Genomic DNA, 20,675 nt, shown 5'->3' on the forward strand with positions numbered 1-20,675 from the left:
GGTTAAAGCAATGACACACCTTCAGGTCATAAACAATTTAAAAAGGCATGGTCACGATTTTGAACAAATTTTATTTTTCTGTTTTCATTATTTACAATGCTTTAGTAATGCATTTCTAATAATCAAATGAAATTTGGGTGCCATTCGATGAGTTTTAAGCAAGATACAGAGTTCACAATTCTTCGTCATGTAAACAAGGCTCGTGCCCAGTTTTTGTTTACATAGGTTCAATATACCGGTAAAAAATCTTCTCAAGCAGATTCGTCTACCTTCTTATTCATTTTAAGCAAACATAAACAGTTCCTAACGATTAACATTCATTTAAGGTCTAAAACTGGAATTTTTACTTCAGCATTCAACATGAAAACAAAAGCTTTGTTTACATAGCCAAGAATTGTAAGCTCTGTAACTCGCTTTTAACTCAACAAATGGCACTCAAATTTTGGTAACGTATTTAAAATGCCTTTAATTACTTAAGCATTATAAATATTAAAATCCAAAAAATAATTTTTGACCAAAATCGTGACCATGTCCCTTAAAAGGTCTTTGTGTGAAGTAACAGATTCTAATGCTCCTATATGAAAAGAAAAGATAAAAGATAGGAAAGATAAAAAGTTAAGCGATTTTTAATGCTTGAGTTGGTCGGCTGAAATTATTACTGCAATTTATAGCACTTAGTGCACTTAGTCTCGGCAATGTACATGAATATGCAGTATGCCTGGTATCGATGAACTCGCAAGCATTATTATATACTATTTTTGTGTGTACATTCTATTGAACGAAGGTTTCTTAGGTATTTTTAAAAAAATAATTACAAGCATATTTCCTTTTTTTGCAAACGATAGTTCAACTTTGATGACACTGCTCCCTTATATCATGAAACAGTTTTGCATTAAAATGGATGATGTTTCAAAATATGTTATATTTATTTAATAATAATGAATTCCTTGATGTGTACGCCATCACGCGCATTTTATAAGAAATTATTTTCAAACCTCAATAACATTACATCCAAAATTAATGATTTCACTGCGTTTATAAAATATCAAGTAACGTAAAAAGATACACAGAATGGGAATATCCCGACTAATCAACAATTGTAAGTTATTCACAGTGTTTATTTGATTTCACATTGCGATCATCTTTCATGTCTTGACGCTGAACAGTGGAAACGCTATCGAGAAGATGGTGACGACTCGGTGACGGGTTTATCGCCGCTGTCGTCAGAGACAGATTTCAAGTACTTCCGAAAAAAGTAATAAATGTGCATAAATATTGCAAAATAATTCCAGTACAATGAACTGAATACTGTTTTGGATTTAGTAGCGGGAATGCAGGACATCGATACTTCAGACCAGACGATAAAACGAAAGAGAATCAAACGTTAACCCATGTACATAGACATTGTTATCACAGTGATCTTGCTCTTGCTAAGCATTCTCCGTGTAATCTATACGTATATCCCTCTGCCATGCGAAGACATGAAGAGGTCACAAAAAAGTACAGAGCATTTCTTCATTCCAAAAATAAAGACGGATTTTTCATATGTACGTGATCCCCTCCTCCACCCTGTCTGGGAAAGGCATACAGACTTAAAATAAAATCCAATCCTATCACAAGAACTTAAAATTAATGTGCTTTGAATTATGTTTCGTTTAAATAGTATAGAAAATTAAATAAAATCAAAATTAAATGATTGTACAAATAAGAACATGAACAACTTGTTGATATAGGGTCAATATAGTGCACAGGGCACTTCAATATATGACTATAATTATACCAAAAAATTTTGATACAAATTTTGATCGCGTCAATCGTTTATAATAGAGTCGACTTATGTTTTGGAGGTTGTTGTTTGAACTTGTTTCAAGGACGTTAGTTTATATTTCGCCGTTAAAGCTTTGAACATCTGTCTACCCGTCAATAAATAAAATTAACTGAAGAATTAACTATATGTATTCACTTATCTCGTAAAAAGTTTAAACTTCAGATATGTCTTTCCATAAAACATGAGGTTTGATAGTTACGTGTAATTATAATGCTCGTAACAGTAAATAAATCATTATTGATTTGTACAACAAAATATTCATTCTATCTATTTCCTTTTTGTCTCAGTTCACGAACCCGATGGTATTACATGACTTCCAATTAACCGGAAATCAAATGCTTTTTTCCTGCTTCTCTTACAGTTCACATATCGATTGTATATCCAAATTTCTCCCCCGAAACTTTTATTCGGAATTCACATACTTTGCTCAGATTGAACCAAAATGCTGTTATCAAATACGGAGCAAAATATCCAGTGAATTTAATATTGCTTTAATTATAATGGACATCAGCGTGTTAGTTTTTTTTTTTAACTTCATTTACATTGATCATAATTAAGCTTACTATATCAACCCGTATATGAGCAACCCGTAACCAAATTAATATTTGTGATAGAAAGAATACGGTAAATTCAACCGAAATATCTCATTTTAAAGAAACACTTTAAACGTAGAACTTTTAACCGAAATTCAACCAAAACAGAGAACTTTTGATGTAGATTGTAGTTTTTATAAACTTATGATATTTTCATATAGTATCCATCCCACAAGGCCCAACTTTAATAAATGATATTGAAAAACAATGGATTCAAAGTACTTTGCTTTCACTTAGACCATTGACTTACAAATTAAATTGATGATCATAATCACTCGTAGACTTTTTGTACACAAAAACTGTTGATATAAATAATCTTTACAACTTTTTTCGACCACCACCATTTCCTTTTTTGAAGAGTTTTTAAAAGGAGTATATTTGACTTTCACTGCAATTTTTCGACATTTAAGATTTGATAGAACCTAGAAAATGGCTACAATTCAACAAACTGATATTATAGAGAAATTAAATTCTTTTTGAACACAACCTACTTTTTCATACAATCAGCAGTCGCTAAATATTCTACTAAGTGATGCTTTTAATCGTTGAAAACGTCTCCAAGTTCACAGCGACGTAAACAAAAGAGAAGTGACATTTAAAAGGCCAACGGGCCTTAACGGTCACCTGTTTACCATAGCCAATACACAGACATTTTGAGGATTCTCATATATGCATTTAATTAAGCTTCATTAGTAAAATAAAATCTAAAATATAGTATTGACTATCTTCTTTCCTGAAATCTTACAACAAGGACATTGTTTTGGGTGTTTTGTTCTGAATAAATCAAAAAAAAAAACTTGTTCAACGCTTATAAATTCAACGTCTTAATTACATTATTTTACAATGATTAATTATTAAAGAAGGACAAGCAAGGGAAGATAGCTCCATTAATTGTTAAACTCCCCTACCCAGACTATGTGGATAAATTCAATTCTGACAGTATGATGGTAATAGAAGGTAAACGAATCCAAATTAAAAGATATATACATGTAATAAGAACAGGAAAATTTAATCAGATCTTTTTATTTAAACATGCACCCGTATCTCGGCAATACCTGCATCGGATTTCAAAGTTAGGGGATTTATTTTGAAATTTCCTGACTTTTAATAGACTTTTCTCCTTCTTTATGGGTGACTGAATATGTTACCCTATGATGTATCCTTCGCGCAGTCACAGTTCTACCCCATTCCCCAGCCATTTCCCACTGCTTCCATGCAATGAAAAATCCATGTAGTGTTAACTTTCTTGTATGCACACCCTTAATTGCTCCGCTTTTGAGAATGCTGTTTCTTAGCTTTTTCATGTTGTGAGAAAAACCTTGAGTATGAAATATTGTTGCCAGTGGATAAACCAACTTTTGGCTTCCATAGCAAGTTTTTCTTGGGTTTTCATTGAAGTGGAGGTTCATAAAACTGATGTTTTCTTCACCGCCATCTTGCATAATATAATTTTTTCTGATATTCCCAGTCACGTAGTTTTCAGTCACATTCCATATAATGATGCCCAGTTCAGAGGCTGTAACTCCCTCCCTAGAAATCGGAAACAGTCGCTGAGTCACTGCTTGATCCTTTATTACTCTAAGATTTTCAGCATATCCACCTAAATCAATCTCACCAGTTATAATAGGCGTTCCACCTTTCATTTCCATCACCAAATCTTGCTATAAACTTTGGTTTCATCACTATGCAATCCACCAACCCATCTATTTTGAGGTAGGGTTTACTTCGGGTTTACTCGAGAATTGCTTTTAAAGTCAACTATACGCACTAAAGTGTGAAGCAGACCTGTATTTTATCTTATCACCCTACTGTCTGTAATTCCTGCCCCTTGTATATTTCGAATACACATGTAGCGTCTGCTTTCAGGGTATACCCTCTGGGTCCACTCTAGTAAAACCATGGTAAACCCAGAAAGTGAACCCAGGGTTTAGTTGGGGTTTACTTTCTGTTAGGTTGGGTCTGATCGGTACTGTATGTTGTGATTTTGTTAACAATTTCAGTTCAAAATGTCGGATGCATTTTGAAAAACAGATTCCAATATATTTGATGAGTTTGAATGGTTACTCTCTGAAAAAAAATACATCTTTTAAGTTGAATTCTCTGAACGGTTTTTAATGTTCTTAAATACATGATAGCGGATGGTCATCTTTGGCTTGGATATTGCAACATACATTTTCTTTCTTGTTGTTGTTGTAACACCTATTGGTTACCTTTCCTTTTTTGCTTCGATATTTAATTTCATTTTCTGACATTTTGCGGCACTAAAGTGATATACAATGTACTTTGGCTGATGAATGAAACTCTGATCTTAATTGTAACAACTCGGATGAAATATTCAACCACTCATTGATATCGAACAAAATCAACATTTAATCCACGCATTTTAATTGCCATGAACAATAATTTAAATCGACATCGTATTTGTTTCGTTTGAGATTTATTTCCTTTATGATTAGGTGTCCGTTACAGTAGGTATTACTCTTTAGCCCAACTGATATACATGTACATTCTGAATCTTGTCGGAGGATCATTACAGATTTTGGCAATAAATCTGTTACAGCCTACCATTAAATAGTATTAGTGTCATTAACTAGATATGATCTCGTTACGAGTAACGAGTAGGTCTTCCGTTCAATTTTTTAAACAATTCGATTAAAATATCAATGAAATTTCAGAATTCTCCCTCAACCACCTCCATTTAGATAATGTATACGATTGTCAATATCCTTTAAAATGCTTAACAAAGAGTTTTGCTTTTTAACATACAGCACATTAAAGATTTAAGATTTTAGTCCCCTAAAATCTCTAATTACGTCATCAATGGGTTTGGAAATGAGTTTTACAAACAGATACTGCTGCTATCAACAACTTTGCTTCTATAATGCATTACAAAATCTTGATCATTTTTAAGGTATGAGTAATAGAGTTTAGGAGTCTATTTGCCCCTAATTTAAGGGGCCAGCCCTTTTTTCTTGGTTTTATACGAAAGGTCTCATAAATACTAACATTTTTTGTTCTTACATCCATCTAAAATTGTTGATCACTTTTAAGATACAAATGATTGAATATTTTAGGGGCCAGCCCTCTAGATCCTTAATGGGGACAGAAATTCGTACTTTGATAAGTGGAATCAATTTAAATCATGTCTTCAAACATTTTTTCTTGTATGACGTCTAACAAAATATGTCTACTTCTCTAGTTATTTTTCGTCAAAGTTTAAGTACTTTGGCCCCTAAAAATCCCTAATTACGTAAAAAATGGGCGTGGCAATGATTTTTTCAAATAGATATTGGTACGATCAACAACTTTGCTTCTATAATGCATTACAAAATCTTTATCGTTTTTAAGTTACTTGTAATAGAGTTTACGAAGGCCTTGGCCCCTAAAAAAAGGGGCCAGCCCCTTTTTCTTGATTTCTTTGAAAAGGTCTTAAAAATACAAATATTTTTTGTTCTTACACCCATGTAAAATTGTTGATCATTTTTGAGATACAAATGATTGAATATTTTAGGGGCCAGCCCTCTAGATCCTTAATGGGGACAGAAAATCGTGTTTTGATAAGTGGAATCAATTTAAATCATTTATTCAAACATTTTCTCTTCTATGATGTCTAACAAAATATGTATACTTCTCTAGTTATTTTTCGTCAAAGTTTAAGTACTTTGGCCCCTAAAAATCCCTAATTACGTAATAAATGGGCGTGGCAATGAGTTTTTCTAATAGATATTGGTACAATCAACAACTTTGTTTCTATAATGCATTACAAAATCTTTATCGTTTTTAAGTTATTTGTAATAGAGTTTATGACTGTCTTGGCCCCTAATTTAAGGGGCCAGCCCCTATTTCTTGATTTTGTTGAAAAGAACTTTTGATTATCTACCACTTTTGTTATATATGTTTTAACAAAATATCAACTCATAAAAAGATACAGATCAAAACGTATGAAAAATTTGATTCGAAATTCGTACCCAATTTTCGAGCCTAGGCGAGCTCATAGAAATGGCGCCACTGGCGCAAAAAAACTACATTGTGCACAACTTCAACTTATAGTCTACCTATCCTGAAAATTTCATATTCCTATCTCTGATAGTCTCTGAGTTTATGTCTGCACAAAATGGGTCGTAAAAACTTACAAAATCGGCCGTAAATCGGAACCGGAAGTGCCGATTTCAAAATTTCAAAAAACTTCTAGAATTATGACCACTGGCAATCATCTGAGAAAAAATGGTCGAAATCGGCCGAATAGTTTTCGAGAAATCGCGTGCACAAAATTCGTGGAAAAAAATAATAATAACTAGACACGATCTCGTTGCGAGCAACGAGGAGGTCTTCCTTGTGTTTTCGAACATGAAATACATGTCCGACCTTGGTTTTGCTATTTAACGGCTAAACGTGATTTAACATATAAGACAAAGGTCTACATTCTAAGGGCTAGATACTATTTTGTTTTAGATGTATGAGTTTTGGTTGAAAACATTAAGATCTCTAATTCGAGGGGCAGCCTCTTTTTCCTCGTATTAAATGAAAAGTCATTTACTTTTAAAGAAATTTTGTTCAACAAGTGTATAGAAATTTGTTACCATTCTTGAGATATCTCAGAAGTGTATAGAAATTTGTTACCATTCTTGAGATATCTCAGAAAGAGCGTTTTAGGGGCCGATCCCTTATCTCCTTATTGGGGTCGTTTAACGAAATTTTGAAGAATCCATATTGTTTAGTAGATCATTTTGAGTATCTTTTCTTCTATACTGCATTTCAAAATATATTTTTCCTTTCTGAGATATCGGTGATCAAAGTTTTGGATTTTTGACCCCTTAAAAACCTTAATTACGTACCACATTATAAAATCATGACACTGCTTGGATACATAACTGTAAGATAAACATCTTTGCTTCTATAATCTTTCACAAAATATATCTCAGTAAAGGGGCTATAGATGAAAGACTTGAGAGCCCTTTGGTCCCCTAATTTGAGGGGCCCCTTTGTCTTGATATCAAATAAAAGTTCTTATAAATATAAAAAAAATTAACATTATATGTTTTAACAAAATATTATTCAGAAAAGAGATAAACAAAGAAAACCAGAAAAAATTATGATATTTGTTTAATCTCAATTTTTGGGTCCAGGCGCGCTTCGGCGCTTTTTGCGATCGAAATGATTTTAAACCTTTATGCACAATTTCAATCTTCCGTCTACCATCACTGAAAATTTTAAGTGTATGTCTGCTATAGTTTAAAAGGAGTACTGCCGAAAAAATACCTCTCTGAAAATCGACAAAACGACTATATCTCAAAACCTGAAGTGACGTCATCAATAAAAAAAATTTGCAATACGGTTCACATCGTCATCTATTAGATCGACAAGTTTCATAAAAATCAATTGAGTAGTTTTCGAGATCTTGCGTGCACAAAATTTGTAAGAAAAAAAAATAATAATATAGAAGAATAGGGAAAAAGGAACAAGGCAATAACAATAAGGTTTTCCGTTGGAAACTTGTACTTCAGTCCAACAACCCCTTTATTTTGAATATCTTAGTTAGAAAGACAAAAAAAAATGGAGAGAAGGAAATAGAGAGAAAGAACAAATCTTGGCTCCGGCGAGATTCGAACACACAGCCTTTGCATGTGTCATAACAGTATTTCATCATAGACTGGTCCTCTGTCTCTACGTACGAAATATATATAGGCATTGCCAGTCTATATTTCATCATCGAAGGTTCACGTCAAAACATGGCTGACGCGAAATAATTCCCGATTTTCTCTTTGAATTTGGGGCGTTTCCGCCCGGGACAGGAGCTGAATTTTTGTATGAGATGAAAAACAACGTGTAAGATGTCTCACTACTCAGGTTTGGTAACAGTGCGAGGTCATTTGAAATATTGATGCGTGTTTGTGTCTGGAGGGGGATGAAAAGGACCGAGCTTGATTTTCGTCGTAAATAAATCGAAAGTAGAATTTTGAGGTGTGGATCTCGGATTCGGTTAACGACAATTAGGGGAAGTCCTAAAACAATGACTGATGCATTTTACACATGTATTTCAGAGTAGAGATTTTTTTGTGTCGTTTACTATTATGTTTGACTATTTTATATCAACAGGATTGATAAAATTCTTATAAATGTAGAAATAACGAAATCAGTAACACGTAAATTTATTCATAAAAAAATTGATGACAGTAATTTCCACAGTTCTAACATTCATAATTAGTTCACACGGTATCGTAGATTCAGACTAAACGGAAAACAAGAAATATACATGCAACAGAAATATTACGCGGCTGCTTACATCCCTTGCACTGTGTAAATTTTAAGTCCCCGTACAGGCTATACTCGCGGCTTGATATCGGGAATTTCTTCTTAATTGTTCAACCCGCTGCAAATTTGGCAGAAAAACAGAATGAGGTCCGAGGTACATTTACACAAAATTTCATGAAGATTGAGTGAAGGGCTCGGGAGTTAGAATTTTTTTCTACAGTACATGTCAAACACGAAAATTAAAACTCAAATGCCAAAAAGTTCATAACTCTGTTAATAATGAACGAATTGGTCTGGTAATTAGTGCGGTAATCTAGAATGGTACTAAGTTGAAATTAAAGGTCCGAGATCAAAGATCAAGTAAAATCGGGCCAGAAAAACTAAATGATTTTATGAAGGGTGGGGGGGGGGGGGGGCGGTGGTCGGTGACTTCTATATTAAACGGAAAATACTAAATTCCCAATATCACTAAAGTTTGAGATACATGCTTGACCCTTATTTTGCTATTTACCAGCTAAACATGATTTGGAAATAGAATGAAAAATCCTTTGATTTTAAACAGACTCTTTTCTTCAATTTCTATATCCTCTTTTTCTTTTACAAATAAATCAGAAATGTATTGGACTTCTCGCCCTTGTTTTGTTTCTGATATATGTACAAGAGCTTTGATTGAAACATTTAGATCCCTCTTATCATGTAATTTGAGGGGCTAGCCCCTTTTTCTTGATATCAATGAAAGGTCCCTTAATATTAAACACATTTTGTTCAACAAGTGTTTAGAAATTTGTGACTGTTTTTGAGATATTAGGGAATGATTGTTTTAGGAGCCGACTCTTTATCTCCTTATAAGGACCATTAAACGAAACTTTGGTGGTTGAATATTATTACGAATATTATTCTGAGTATCTTCTCTTCTATAATGCATTTCAAAATATTTCTCCTTTTTAAGAAATAAATGATCAAAATATTGGACTTCTAGCCCCTTTAAAATCCAGATTATGTAACATATCAGAAAACTCTTAACAAATATAGGTAGATAACTGGAAGATACACATTTTTGCTTCTTTAATACATTACAAAATATTTTTCATTAAAGAGATATAGATAAAAGACTTTAGACCCCTCTTGGCCCCTTATATGAGGGGTCAGCCCCTTTTGCTTGGTGTCAGTTGAAAGATCTTTTATAGATTAAATTTTGATGCTCTAAATGTGTTAGCAAAATATTGATTAGAAGAAAGATATTCGTGATCAAATCTCAAATTTCGTAAAAATTGTCAAAAAAAATTAACATCAACATTTTCAGTTCCGGGCGAGCTTCAAGGATGATGACTTCTGGTCAAATCTAAAACAAGCAAGCAAATCTACCATAACCACTCTATCTTGCATATAAATTTCAAGTCCCTAACTATAACAGTTTTTGAGGAGATGCGTGAACAATATCATGTTCCAAAATACATGAAAAAGGGAGATAATTCAGAAGCGGAAGTGAATTTTCAGACAGGAAGTAAGATGCAAAGAGATATTCACCTAAGACATCATCCCTGTAAAAATCATTAAAATCGATTGAGAAATGGCTGAGAAATTTAGGGTGACTACCAAGAAGAAAAATAATAATATAGAAGAATGAGAACGCGTAGAAAAACAGTAAGGTCTTCCGCTGAAGACGGAAGACCTTAATAACTAGATACGATCTCGTTACGAGTAACGAGAAGGTCTTCCGTTCAATTTTTTAAACGATTCCATTAAAATATCAAAGAAATTTCAGAATTTCCACTCAACCCCTCCTTTTCAGATAATGTATACGATTGTCAATATCCTTTCAAATGCTTAACAAAGAGTTTTGCTTTATCACATACAGCACATTAAAGATTTAAGATTTTAGTCCCCTAATATCCCTAATGACGTCATCAGTGGGCGTGGCAATGAGTTTTACAAACTAATATTGTTACAATCAACAACTTTACTTCTATAATGGTTTACAAAATCCTAATCGTTTTTAAGGTATTTGTAAGAGTTGTTTTTAAGTTATTTGTAATAGAAATTACGAGTCTCTTGGCCCCTAATTAAAGGGGCTAGCCCCTTTTTCTTGATTTCTGTGAAAAGGTCTTAAGAATACAAACATTTTTGCTCTTGCACCCATCTTAAATTGTTGTTCATTTTTGAGATACAAATGTTTGAATATTTTAGGGGCCAGACCTGTAGATCCCTAATGGGGACAGACATTGGTGTTGTGATAAGTGGAATCGATTTAAATCATAAATGCAAACATTTTCTCTTCTATGATGTCTAACAAAATATGTCTCCTTTTCTAGATATATTGCGTCAACGTTTATGTACTTTGGCCCCTAAAAATCCCTTATTGCGTAATAAAGGGGCGTGGCAATAATTTTTTCTGATAGATATTGGTATTATCAACAACTTTGCTTCTATAATTGATACCAATATCTTTATCGTTTTTAAGTTATTTGTAATAGAATTTACGAGTCTCTTGGCCCCTGATGAAAGGGGTCAGCCCCTTTTTCTTGATTTCTTTGAAAAGGTCTTAAGAATACAAACATTTTTGCTCTTGCACCTATCTTAAATTGTTGTTCATGTTTGAGATACAAATGTTTGAATATTTCAGGGGCCAGCCCTGTAGTTCCCTAATGCGGACAGACATTAGTGTTTTGATAAGTGGAATCGATTTAAATCATTGATGCAAACATTTTCTTCTCTATGATGTCTAACAAAATATGTCTACTTCTCTTGATATATTGCGTCAAAGTTTAAGTACTTTGGCCCCTAAAAATCCCTAATTACGTAATAAATGGGCGTTGCAATGATTTTTTCTAATAGATATTGGTACGATCAACAACTTTGCTTCTATAATGCATTACAAAATCTTTATCATTTTTAAGCTATTTGTTATAGAGTTTACGAGTGTCTTGGCCCCTAATTTAAGGGGCCAGCCCCTTTTTCTTAAATTGAATCGAAAGGTCTCATAAATTCTAACATTTTTTGTTCTGATATCTATTTAAAATTGTTCTTCATTTTTGAAATACAAAAGTTTGAATATTTTAGGGGCCAGACCTCTAAATCCTTAATGGGGACGGAAATTCGTGTTTTGATAAGTGGAATCGATTTAAATCATAAATTCAAACATTTTCTCTTCTATGATGTCTAACAAAATATTTCTGCTTCTCTAGTTATATTGCGTCAAAGTTTAAGTACTCTGGCCCCTAAAAATCCCTAATTACGTAATAAATGGGCGTGGCAATGATTTTTTCTAATAGATATTGGTACGATCAACAACTTTGCTTCTATAATGCATTACAAAATCATTATCGTTTTTGAGTTATTTGTAACAGATTTTATGACTGTATTGGCCCCTAAATAAAGGGGCCAGCCCCTTTTTCTTGATTTCGTTGGAAAGAACTTTTGATTATCTACCACTTTTGTTATACATGTCTTAACAAAATATCAACTAATAAAAAGATATAAATCAAAACGTGTGAAAATTTTGAATGAAAATTCGTACCCAATTTTCGTGCCCAGGCGAGCTCCAAGAAATGGCGCAACAGGCATTAAACAACTACATGTTGCACAACTTCAAACTATCGTCTACCTATCCTGAAAATTTCATATTCATATCTCTTATGGTTTCCGAGTTTATAGCTGCACAAAATGGGTCGTCGAAAATTACAAAATGGCCGATAATTCGGTACCGGAAGTGACTACGAAAAAATTAAGAAAAATGTATTAAGTTTAGATCACGCCAAAACATCTGTGAAAAAATGGTTGAGATCGGTCGAATAGATTTCGAGAAATCTCGTGCACAAAATTTGGAAAAAAAAAATAATAATAACTAGATCTCGTTACGAGTAACGATTAGGTCTTCCGCCCGATTTTGTTTTCATATGATACGATGAAATATCTATATTCTCTGCCAAATCTGCGATCTTGGTGAATCTAGGTTTTTTGTCTCGAGACCGAAAACGGACGAACAAAAGAGGTTTATGAAAATAAAAGCTAGGTTTTTTTTTATACATTTGTTTAGTGTACACCACTGTTAATCATGGAAGATGAAACACCAAAGATAATCAGTTAAACTTGTGAAAAAAATAAATTATTTGAACTCTTCTGGTGAGTACCGGAAGTGACGGTTGACAAAAGAAAACCCGTTAAATATATCTTCAATCGATTGTCTATCATTTATAAAAGTTTGTGTCTCAATCACTTACAGTGACTAAAATCTCGCTGGTATCAATTTTGTAAAAAGGCTAGGTACCAAAGATATTTGAAATCTTGATTGTTTTCAAGTTATCTGTAATACAGTTTACGAGTGTCTTGGCCCCTCATTTAAGGGGCCAGTCCCTTTTTCTTGAGTTCAATCGAAAGGTCTCATGAATACTAACATTTTTTGTTCTTACACCCATAAATTGTTGTTCATTTTTGAGATACAAATGATTGAATATTTTAGGGGCCAGCCCTCTAGATCCTTAATGGGGACAGGCAGACAGAGTTTTGATTAGTGGAATCGATTAGAATCATCAATGCAAACATTTTCTTTTCTACATTGCCTAACAAAATATGTCTCCTTCTGAAGATATATTGCATCAAAGTTTAAGTACTTTGGTCCCTTAAAATCCCTAATTACGTCATAAATGGGTGTGAAAATGATTTTACCTGATAAATATTGCTACAATCAACAACTTTGCTTCTATCTTGCATTACAAAATTTTGATCGTTTTAAAGTTATTTGTAATAGAGTTTACGAGTGTCTTGGCCCCTAATTTAAGGGACCAGCCCCTTTTTGATTTTGTTGGAAAGAACGTTTAATTATCTACTACTTTTGTTATATATGTCTTAACAAACTACCAACTGATAAAAAGATACAGATGAAAACGTATGAAAATTTTGAATGAAAATTCGTACTCAATTTTCGAGCCCAGGCGAGCTCCAAGAAATGGCGCCACTGGCGTAAAACAACATAATAGTGCACAACTTCAAACTATAGACTACCTATCCTGAAAATTTCATAGTCATATCTCTGATAGTTTCTGAGATCAGCTCTGCACAAAATAGGTCGTAAAAATGTGCAAAATGGCCGATAAATCGGTACCGGAAGTGACGACAGAAAAAATCTCAAAAATGTATGAAGTTTACATCAAGTCCCATCTTCTGTGAAAAAATGATTGAAATCGGTCGAATAGTTTTCGAGAAATCGCGTGCACAAAATTTGTGGAAAAAAATAATAATAAGAAGAAATCGTACGAAAACTATAAGGTCTTCCGTTGGAAACGGAAGACCTTAATAATAAGAAACAGTACGAAAACAATAAGGTCTTCCGTTGGAAACGGAAGACCTTAATAAGAAACAGTACGAAAACAATAAGGTCTTCCGCTGGAAACGGAAGACCTTAATAAGAAACAGTACGAATTCACGCGTTTTACGTTTTCTCGCATAGTTTTAGAGTGTAGCTTTTAATATTTCATCTACATAATGATAAACGCAATGCGCAGACCTGAAAAGTGTCCTAGGAATAATATTGCAAAAAATAAGGGGTCTGGAGGGGCCAAAGATAAAAACAGCCCTTAATTTGTAACTTTTTTACTATTTATCCGATTTTCAAAATTTTTTCGGTTTATTGTTCAAATCGAAAAGTACAATTTATAAAACATGCTCCGAGGGCTACTTTTTGACACCTTAAAGGGGTTTGAGGGGCCTAAAAATGACTATTATAACTTGAAAACTAAAATTATTCTCGAAAGAATTTTCTCTCTTTAAAGAATGAATGTTCAAAAATTCAGAGTGACCTTGACCCTTTACCTTTGACCTTGACCTTTGACCCCCCCTTTAGAGCCGACCATAGTGACATGCATTGATCTTCCTAACAGACTATGAAAAATAACACAAGTGTTGTTTTAATTTTTATTCCTAATATAACCTTGACCTATGACCTTCGAACTTGATATTTTTATCTGAAGCCCTCATACGCAACATACCAAAAGAAATTAAAAAAAAAAAAACGCCCCAAGAAAATCGTTCAATGTTTGATAGCATTTATTTACAATGTAATTTAGAAGTTACCGTAACACCTCCCCCCCCCTTCCCCCCCCCCCCATTTTCAGTCATCAGTCATTCAGTTTTCTAAACTCGTTTTGTCTTGAACATCAACTTCATGTCCTAATAAAATAGTGTACCAAAGACCAGACCATCGCGTTCATTTTTTGCGGAGTTATAATTTTTTTGGCTTTTGGGTTTCAGTTGTCTTGCTTGACTTGTACTGTAGAAAAAAATTCTAACTCCAAAACTTTACACTCAACCCAAATAGAAACTGGTGTAAATGTACATCGGACCTCATTCTTATTGTCTGCTAAATATAGAGCGGAATGAACAATTTATAAGCAAATCCTGAAATCAAACGGCACTTAGTGATTGTACGGGGAATCCAAATGTACACAATGCATGGGATGTAAGTATTCGTATGATAATTCTGGTGCATGTATAATTTTTGTATTCCATTAAATCTAGACCACAGAGAGCGTATGAATGACTTATGAATGTTAGAGTTGTGAAAATATAAGTCATCGACTTGATACTGAATAAATTTACATGTTACGTATTTTGTCATTTCTTCCTTTATCAAGAATAGATCAATCCCGTTTAATTCAAACATTAGAAAATTCTCGTAAACGACGTGACAACAACTCTAAAGGCTGAAATAAATGAGCAGAATGCATTCTCTAAAGACTGTATTACATGTGCAGAATGCATTATCCATTGTTTTTGGACTTCCCCGCGTAGGTGTAAACTGAACCCGCGATTTCTACTTTCGGTTTGCCTTCCGATCGCATCTTTTAAATCTGACATTTCCCCCAATGTTCAAGCGATTACTAACCTTATTCAGACCTAGCCTCTCCATTTATGTCCATCGACTTGGCATTTACACACCCTAACGTGCATAAATGAAATGTTTTTGATGGCACTCTCTGCGTGAATTTCAATGAAATTCGTACGCGCGGACCCAAGGGTGCGTTGCATACCCACCGCAGACAAAACTTCACTAACTTCTTTTCAACCACTCTTAAACGCCAAACACATAAAGACTTCTGTAGAAGATGGTCCAATATTTAGTATCACTAGATACGATCTCGTTACGAGTAACGAGTAGGTCTTCCTTGCGATTTCTGTTTTTAATCATACCATGAATAATCGATATAATTTTAGAATTACCCCCCCCCCCCTCCACACACACACACTTTCAGATAATGTATACAAATCCCTAATTACGTAATAAATGGGTGTTGCAATGAGTTTTCCAGATAGATATTGCTACAATTAACAACTTTGCTTTTATAATGCATTACGAAATCTTAATCGTTTTTATGTAATTTGTAATATACTTTACGAGTTTCTTGCCCCCCCCCCCAAAAAAAAGGGGGCCAGCCCCTTTTTCTTGATTTCTTTGAAAAGGTCTTAAGAATACTAACAATTTTTGTTCTTACACCCATCTAAAATTGTTGATCATTTTTGAGATACAAATGTATGAATATTTTAGGGGCCAGCCCTCTAGATCCTTAATGGGGACAGGAATTCGTGTTTTGATAAGTGGAATCGATTTAAATCATAAATTTAAACATTTTCTCTTCTATCATGTCTAACAAAAAATGTCTACTTCTCTAGTTATATTGCGTCAAAGTTTAAGTACTTTGGCCCTTAAAAATCCCTAATTACGTAATAAATGGGCGTGGCAATAATTCTTTCTAATAGATATTGGTACGATCAACAACTTTGCTTCTATATTGCATTACAAAAACTTTATCGTTTTTAAGTTATTTGTAATAGAGTTTAAGAGTGCCTTGGCCCCTTAATAAAGGGGCCAGCCCCTTTTTATTGATTTTGTTGGAAAGAACTTTTGATTCTCTACCACTTTTGTTATATATGTCTAAACAAAATATCAACTGATAAAAAGATATAAATCAAAACGTGTGAAAATTTTGAATGAAAATTTGTGCCCAATTTTCGTGCCCAGGCGAGCTCCAAGAAATGGCGCAACAGGCATTAAACAACTACATGCTGCACAACTTCAAACTATCGTCTACCTATCCTGAAAATTTCATATTCATATCTCTTATGGTTTCCGAGTTTATAGCTGCACAAAATGGGTCGTCAAAAATTACAAAATGGCCGACAATTCGGTACCGGAAGTGACTACGAAAAAATTAAGAAAAATGTATGAAGTTTAGATCACGCCCAACAATCTGTGAAAAAATGGTTGAGATCGGTCGAATAGATTTCGAGAAATCTCGTGCACAAAATTTGGAAAAAAAAAATAATAATAATAACTAGATACGATCTCGTTACGAGTAACGAGTAGGTCTTCCGTTCAATTTTTTAAACGATTCGATTAAAATATCAATGAAATTTCAGAATTCTCCCTCAACCACCTCCTTTTAGATAATGTATACGATTGTCAATATCCTTTAATATGCTTAACAAAGAGTTTTGCTTTTTAACATACAGCACATTAAAGATTTAAGATTTTAGTCCCCTAAAATCTCTAATTACGTCATCAATGGGTTTGGAAATGAGTTTTACAAACAGATATTGCTGCTATCAACAACTTTGCTTCTATAATGCATTACAAAATCTTGATCATTTTTAAGGTATGAGTAATAGAGTTTAGGAGTCTATTGGTCCCTAAATTAAGGGGCCAGCCCCTTTTTCTTGGTTTTATACGAAAGGTCTCATGAATACTAACATTTTTGGTTCTTACATCCATCTGAAATTGATGTTTACTTCTGAGATACAAATGATTGAATATTTTAGGGGCCAGCCCTCTAGATCCTTAATGGGGACAGAAATTCGTATTTTGATAAGTAGAATCAATTTAAATCATTTAATCAAACATTTTCTCTTCTTTGATGTCTAACAAAATATGTATACTTCTCTAGTTATTTTTCGTCAATGTTTCAGTACTTTGGCCCCTAAAAATCCCTAATTACGTAATAAATGGGCGTGGCAATAATTTTTTCTTATAGATATTGGTACGATCAACAACTTTGCTTCTATAATGCATTACAAAATCTTTATCGTTTTTAAGTTATTTGTAATAGAGTTAACGAGTGCCTTGGACCCTAAAAAAAGGGGCCAGCCCCTTTTTCTTGATTTCTTTGAAAAGGTCTTGAGAATACAAACATTTTTTGTTCTTACACCCATGTAAAATTGTTTGTTCATTTTTGAGATACAAATGATTGAATATTTTAGGGGCCAGCCCTCTAGATCCTTAATGGGGACAGAAATTCGTGTTTTGATCAGCGGAATTAATTTAAATCATTTATTCAAACATTTTCTCTTCTATGATGTAACAAAATATGTATACTTCTCTAGCTATTTTTCGTCAAAGTTTAAGTACTTTGGCCCCTAAAAATCCCGTATTACGTAATAAATGGGCGTGGCAATAATTTTTTCTTATAGATATTGGTACGATCAACAACTTTGCTTCTACAATGCATTACAAAATCTTTATCGTTATTAAGTTATATGTAATAGAGTTTACGAGTGCCTTGGCCCCTAAAAAAAGGGGCCAGCCCCTTTTTCTTGATTTTGTTGGAAAGAACTTATGATTATCTACCACTTTTGTTATATATATTTTAACAAAATATCAACTGATAAAAAGACACAGATCAAAACGTTTGAAATTTTTGAATGAAAATTCGTACTCAATTTTCGTGCCAAGGCGAGCTCCAAGAAATGGCGCCACTGGCGTGAAACAAAATAATAGTGCACAACTTCAGACTATAGACTACCTATCTGGAAAATTTCATAGTCATATCTCTGATAGTTTCTGAGATCAGCTCTGCACAAAATAGGTCGTAAAAAACTACAAAATGGTCGATAAATCGGTACCGGAAGTGACGACAACAAAAATTTCAAAAACATATAAAATTCAGATGATGACTCACCATCTGTGAAAAAATGTTGAAAATCGGTCGAATAGTTTTCGAGAAATCGCGTGCACAAAATTTGGAAAAAAAAATAATAATAATAATAACTAGATCTCGTTACGAGTAACGAGTAGGTCTTCCGTCCGATTTTGTTTTCATATGATACGATGAAATATCGATATTCTCTGCCAAATCTGCGATCTTGGTGAATCTAGGTTTTTTGTCTCGAGACCGAAAACGGACGAACAAAAGAGGTTTATGAAAATAAAAGCTAGGGTTTTTTATACATATGTTTAGTGTACACTACTGTTAATCATAGCAGATGAAACACCAAAGATAATCAGTTAAACTTGTGAAAAAAATGAATTGTTTGAACTCTTCTGGTGAGTACCGGAAGTGACGGTTGACAAAAGAAAACTCGTTAAATATATCTTCAATCGATTGTCTATCATTTATAAAAGTTTGTGTCTCAATCACTTACAGTGACTAAAATCTCGCTGGTATCAATTTTGTAAAATAGGCTAAGTACCAAAGATATTTGAAATCTTGCTTGTTTTCAAGTTATCTGTAATATAGTTTACGAGTGTCTTGGCTCCTCATTTAAGGGGCCAGCCCCTTTTTCTTGAGTTCAATCGAAAGTTCTCACGAATACTAACATTTTATGTTCTTACACCCATCTAAAATTGTTGTTCATTTTTGAGATACAAATGATTGAATATTTTAGGGGCCAGCCCTATAGATCCTTAATGGGGACAGACTTTGGAGTTTTGATTAGTGGAATTGATTAGAATCATCAATGCAAACATTTTCTTTTCTACATTGCCTAACAAAATATGTCTCCTTCTCTAGATATATTGCATCAAAGTTTAAGTACTTTGGCCCCTTAAAATCCCTAATTACGTCATAAATGGGTGTGAAAATGATTTTACCTGATAAATATTGCTACAATCAACAACTTTGCTTCTATATTGCATTACAAAATTTTGATCGTTTTTAAGTTATTTGCAATAGAGTTTACGAGTGTCTTGGCCCCTAATTTAAGGGGCCAGCCCCTTTTTCTTGATTTTGTTGGAAAGAACGTTTAATTATCTACTATTTTTGTTATATGTCTTAACAAAATATCAACTGATAAAAAGATACAGATGAGAACGTATGAAGAATTTGAATGAAAATTCGTACCCAATTTTCGTGCCTCGGCGAGCTCCAAAAAATGGCGCCACTGGCGTAAAACAAAATAATAGTGCACAACTTCAGACTATAGACTACCTATCCTGAAAATTTCATAGTCATATCTCTGATAGTTTCTGAGATCAGCTCTGCACAAAATAGGTCGTAAAAATGTACAAAATGGCCGATAAATCGGTACCGGAAGTGCCGACAGGAAAAATCTCAAAAACGTATGAAGTTTACATCAAGACTCATCTTCTCTGAAAAAATGGTCGAAATCGGTCGAATAGTTTTCGAGAAATCTCGTGCACAAAATTTGTGGAAAAAAATAATAATAATAATAATAAGAAATCGTACGAAAACTATAAGGTCTTCCGTTGGAAACGGAAGACCTTAATAAGAAACAGTACGAAAACTATAAGGTCTTCCGTTGGAAACGGAAGACCTTAATAAGAAATCGTACGAAAACTATAAGGTCTTCCGTTGGAAACGGAAGACCTTAACTAGATAAGATCTCGTTACGAGTAACGAGTAGGTCTTCCGTTCAATTTTTAAACGATAAGATTAAAATATCAATGAAAATTTAGAATTCCCCTCTTAACCACTCCCTCTCAGAAAATGCATACCATTGCCAATATCCCTTGAAATGCTTAACAAAGAGTTTTGCTTTTTCACATACAGCATATTTAAGGTTTAAGATTTTAGTCCCCTAAAATCTCTAATTACGTCATCAATTGGTTTGGAAATGAGTTTTACAAACTGATATTGTTACGACCAACAACTTTGTTTCTATAATGCATTACAAAATCTTGATCGTTTTTAAGATATGTATAATAGACTTTACGAGTGTCTAGGTCCCTAATTTAAGGGGCCAGCCCTTTTTCCTTGAGTTCATTAAAAAGGTCC

The sequence above is a fragment of the Magallana gigas genome, chromosome 5, assembly GCF_963853765.1.
Source record: "Magallana gigas chromosome 5, xbMagGiga1.1, whole genome shotgun sequence".
NCBI classification, from domain to species: domain Eukaryota; kingdom Metazoa; phylum Mollusca; class Bivalvia; order Ostreida; family Ostreidae; genus Magallana; species Magallana gigas.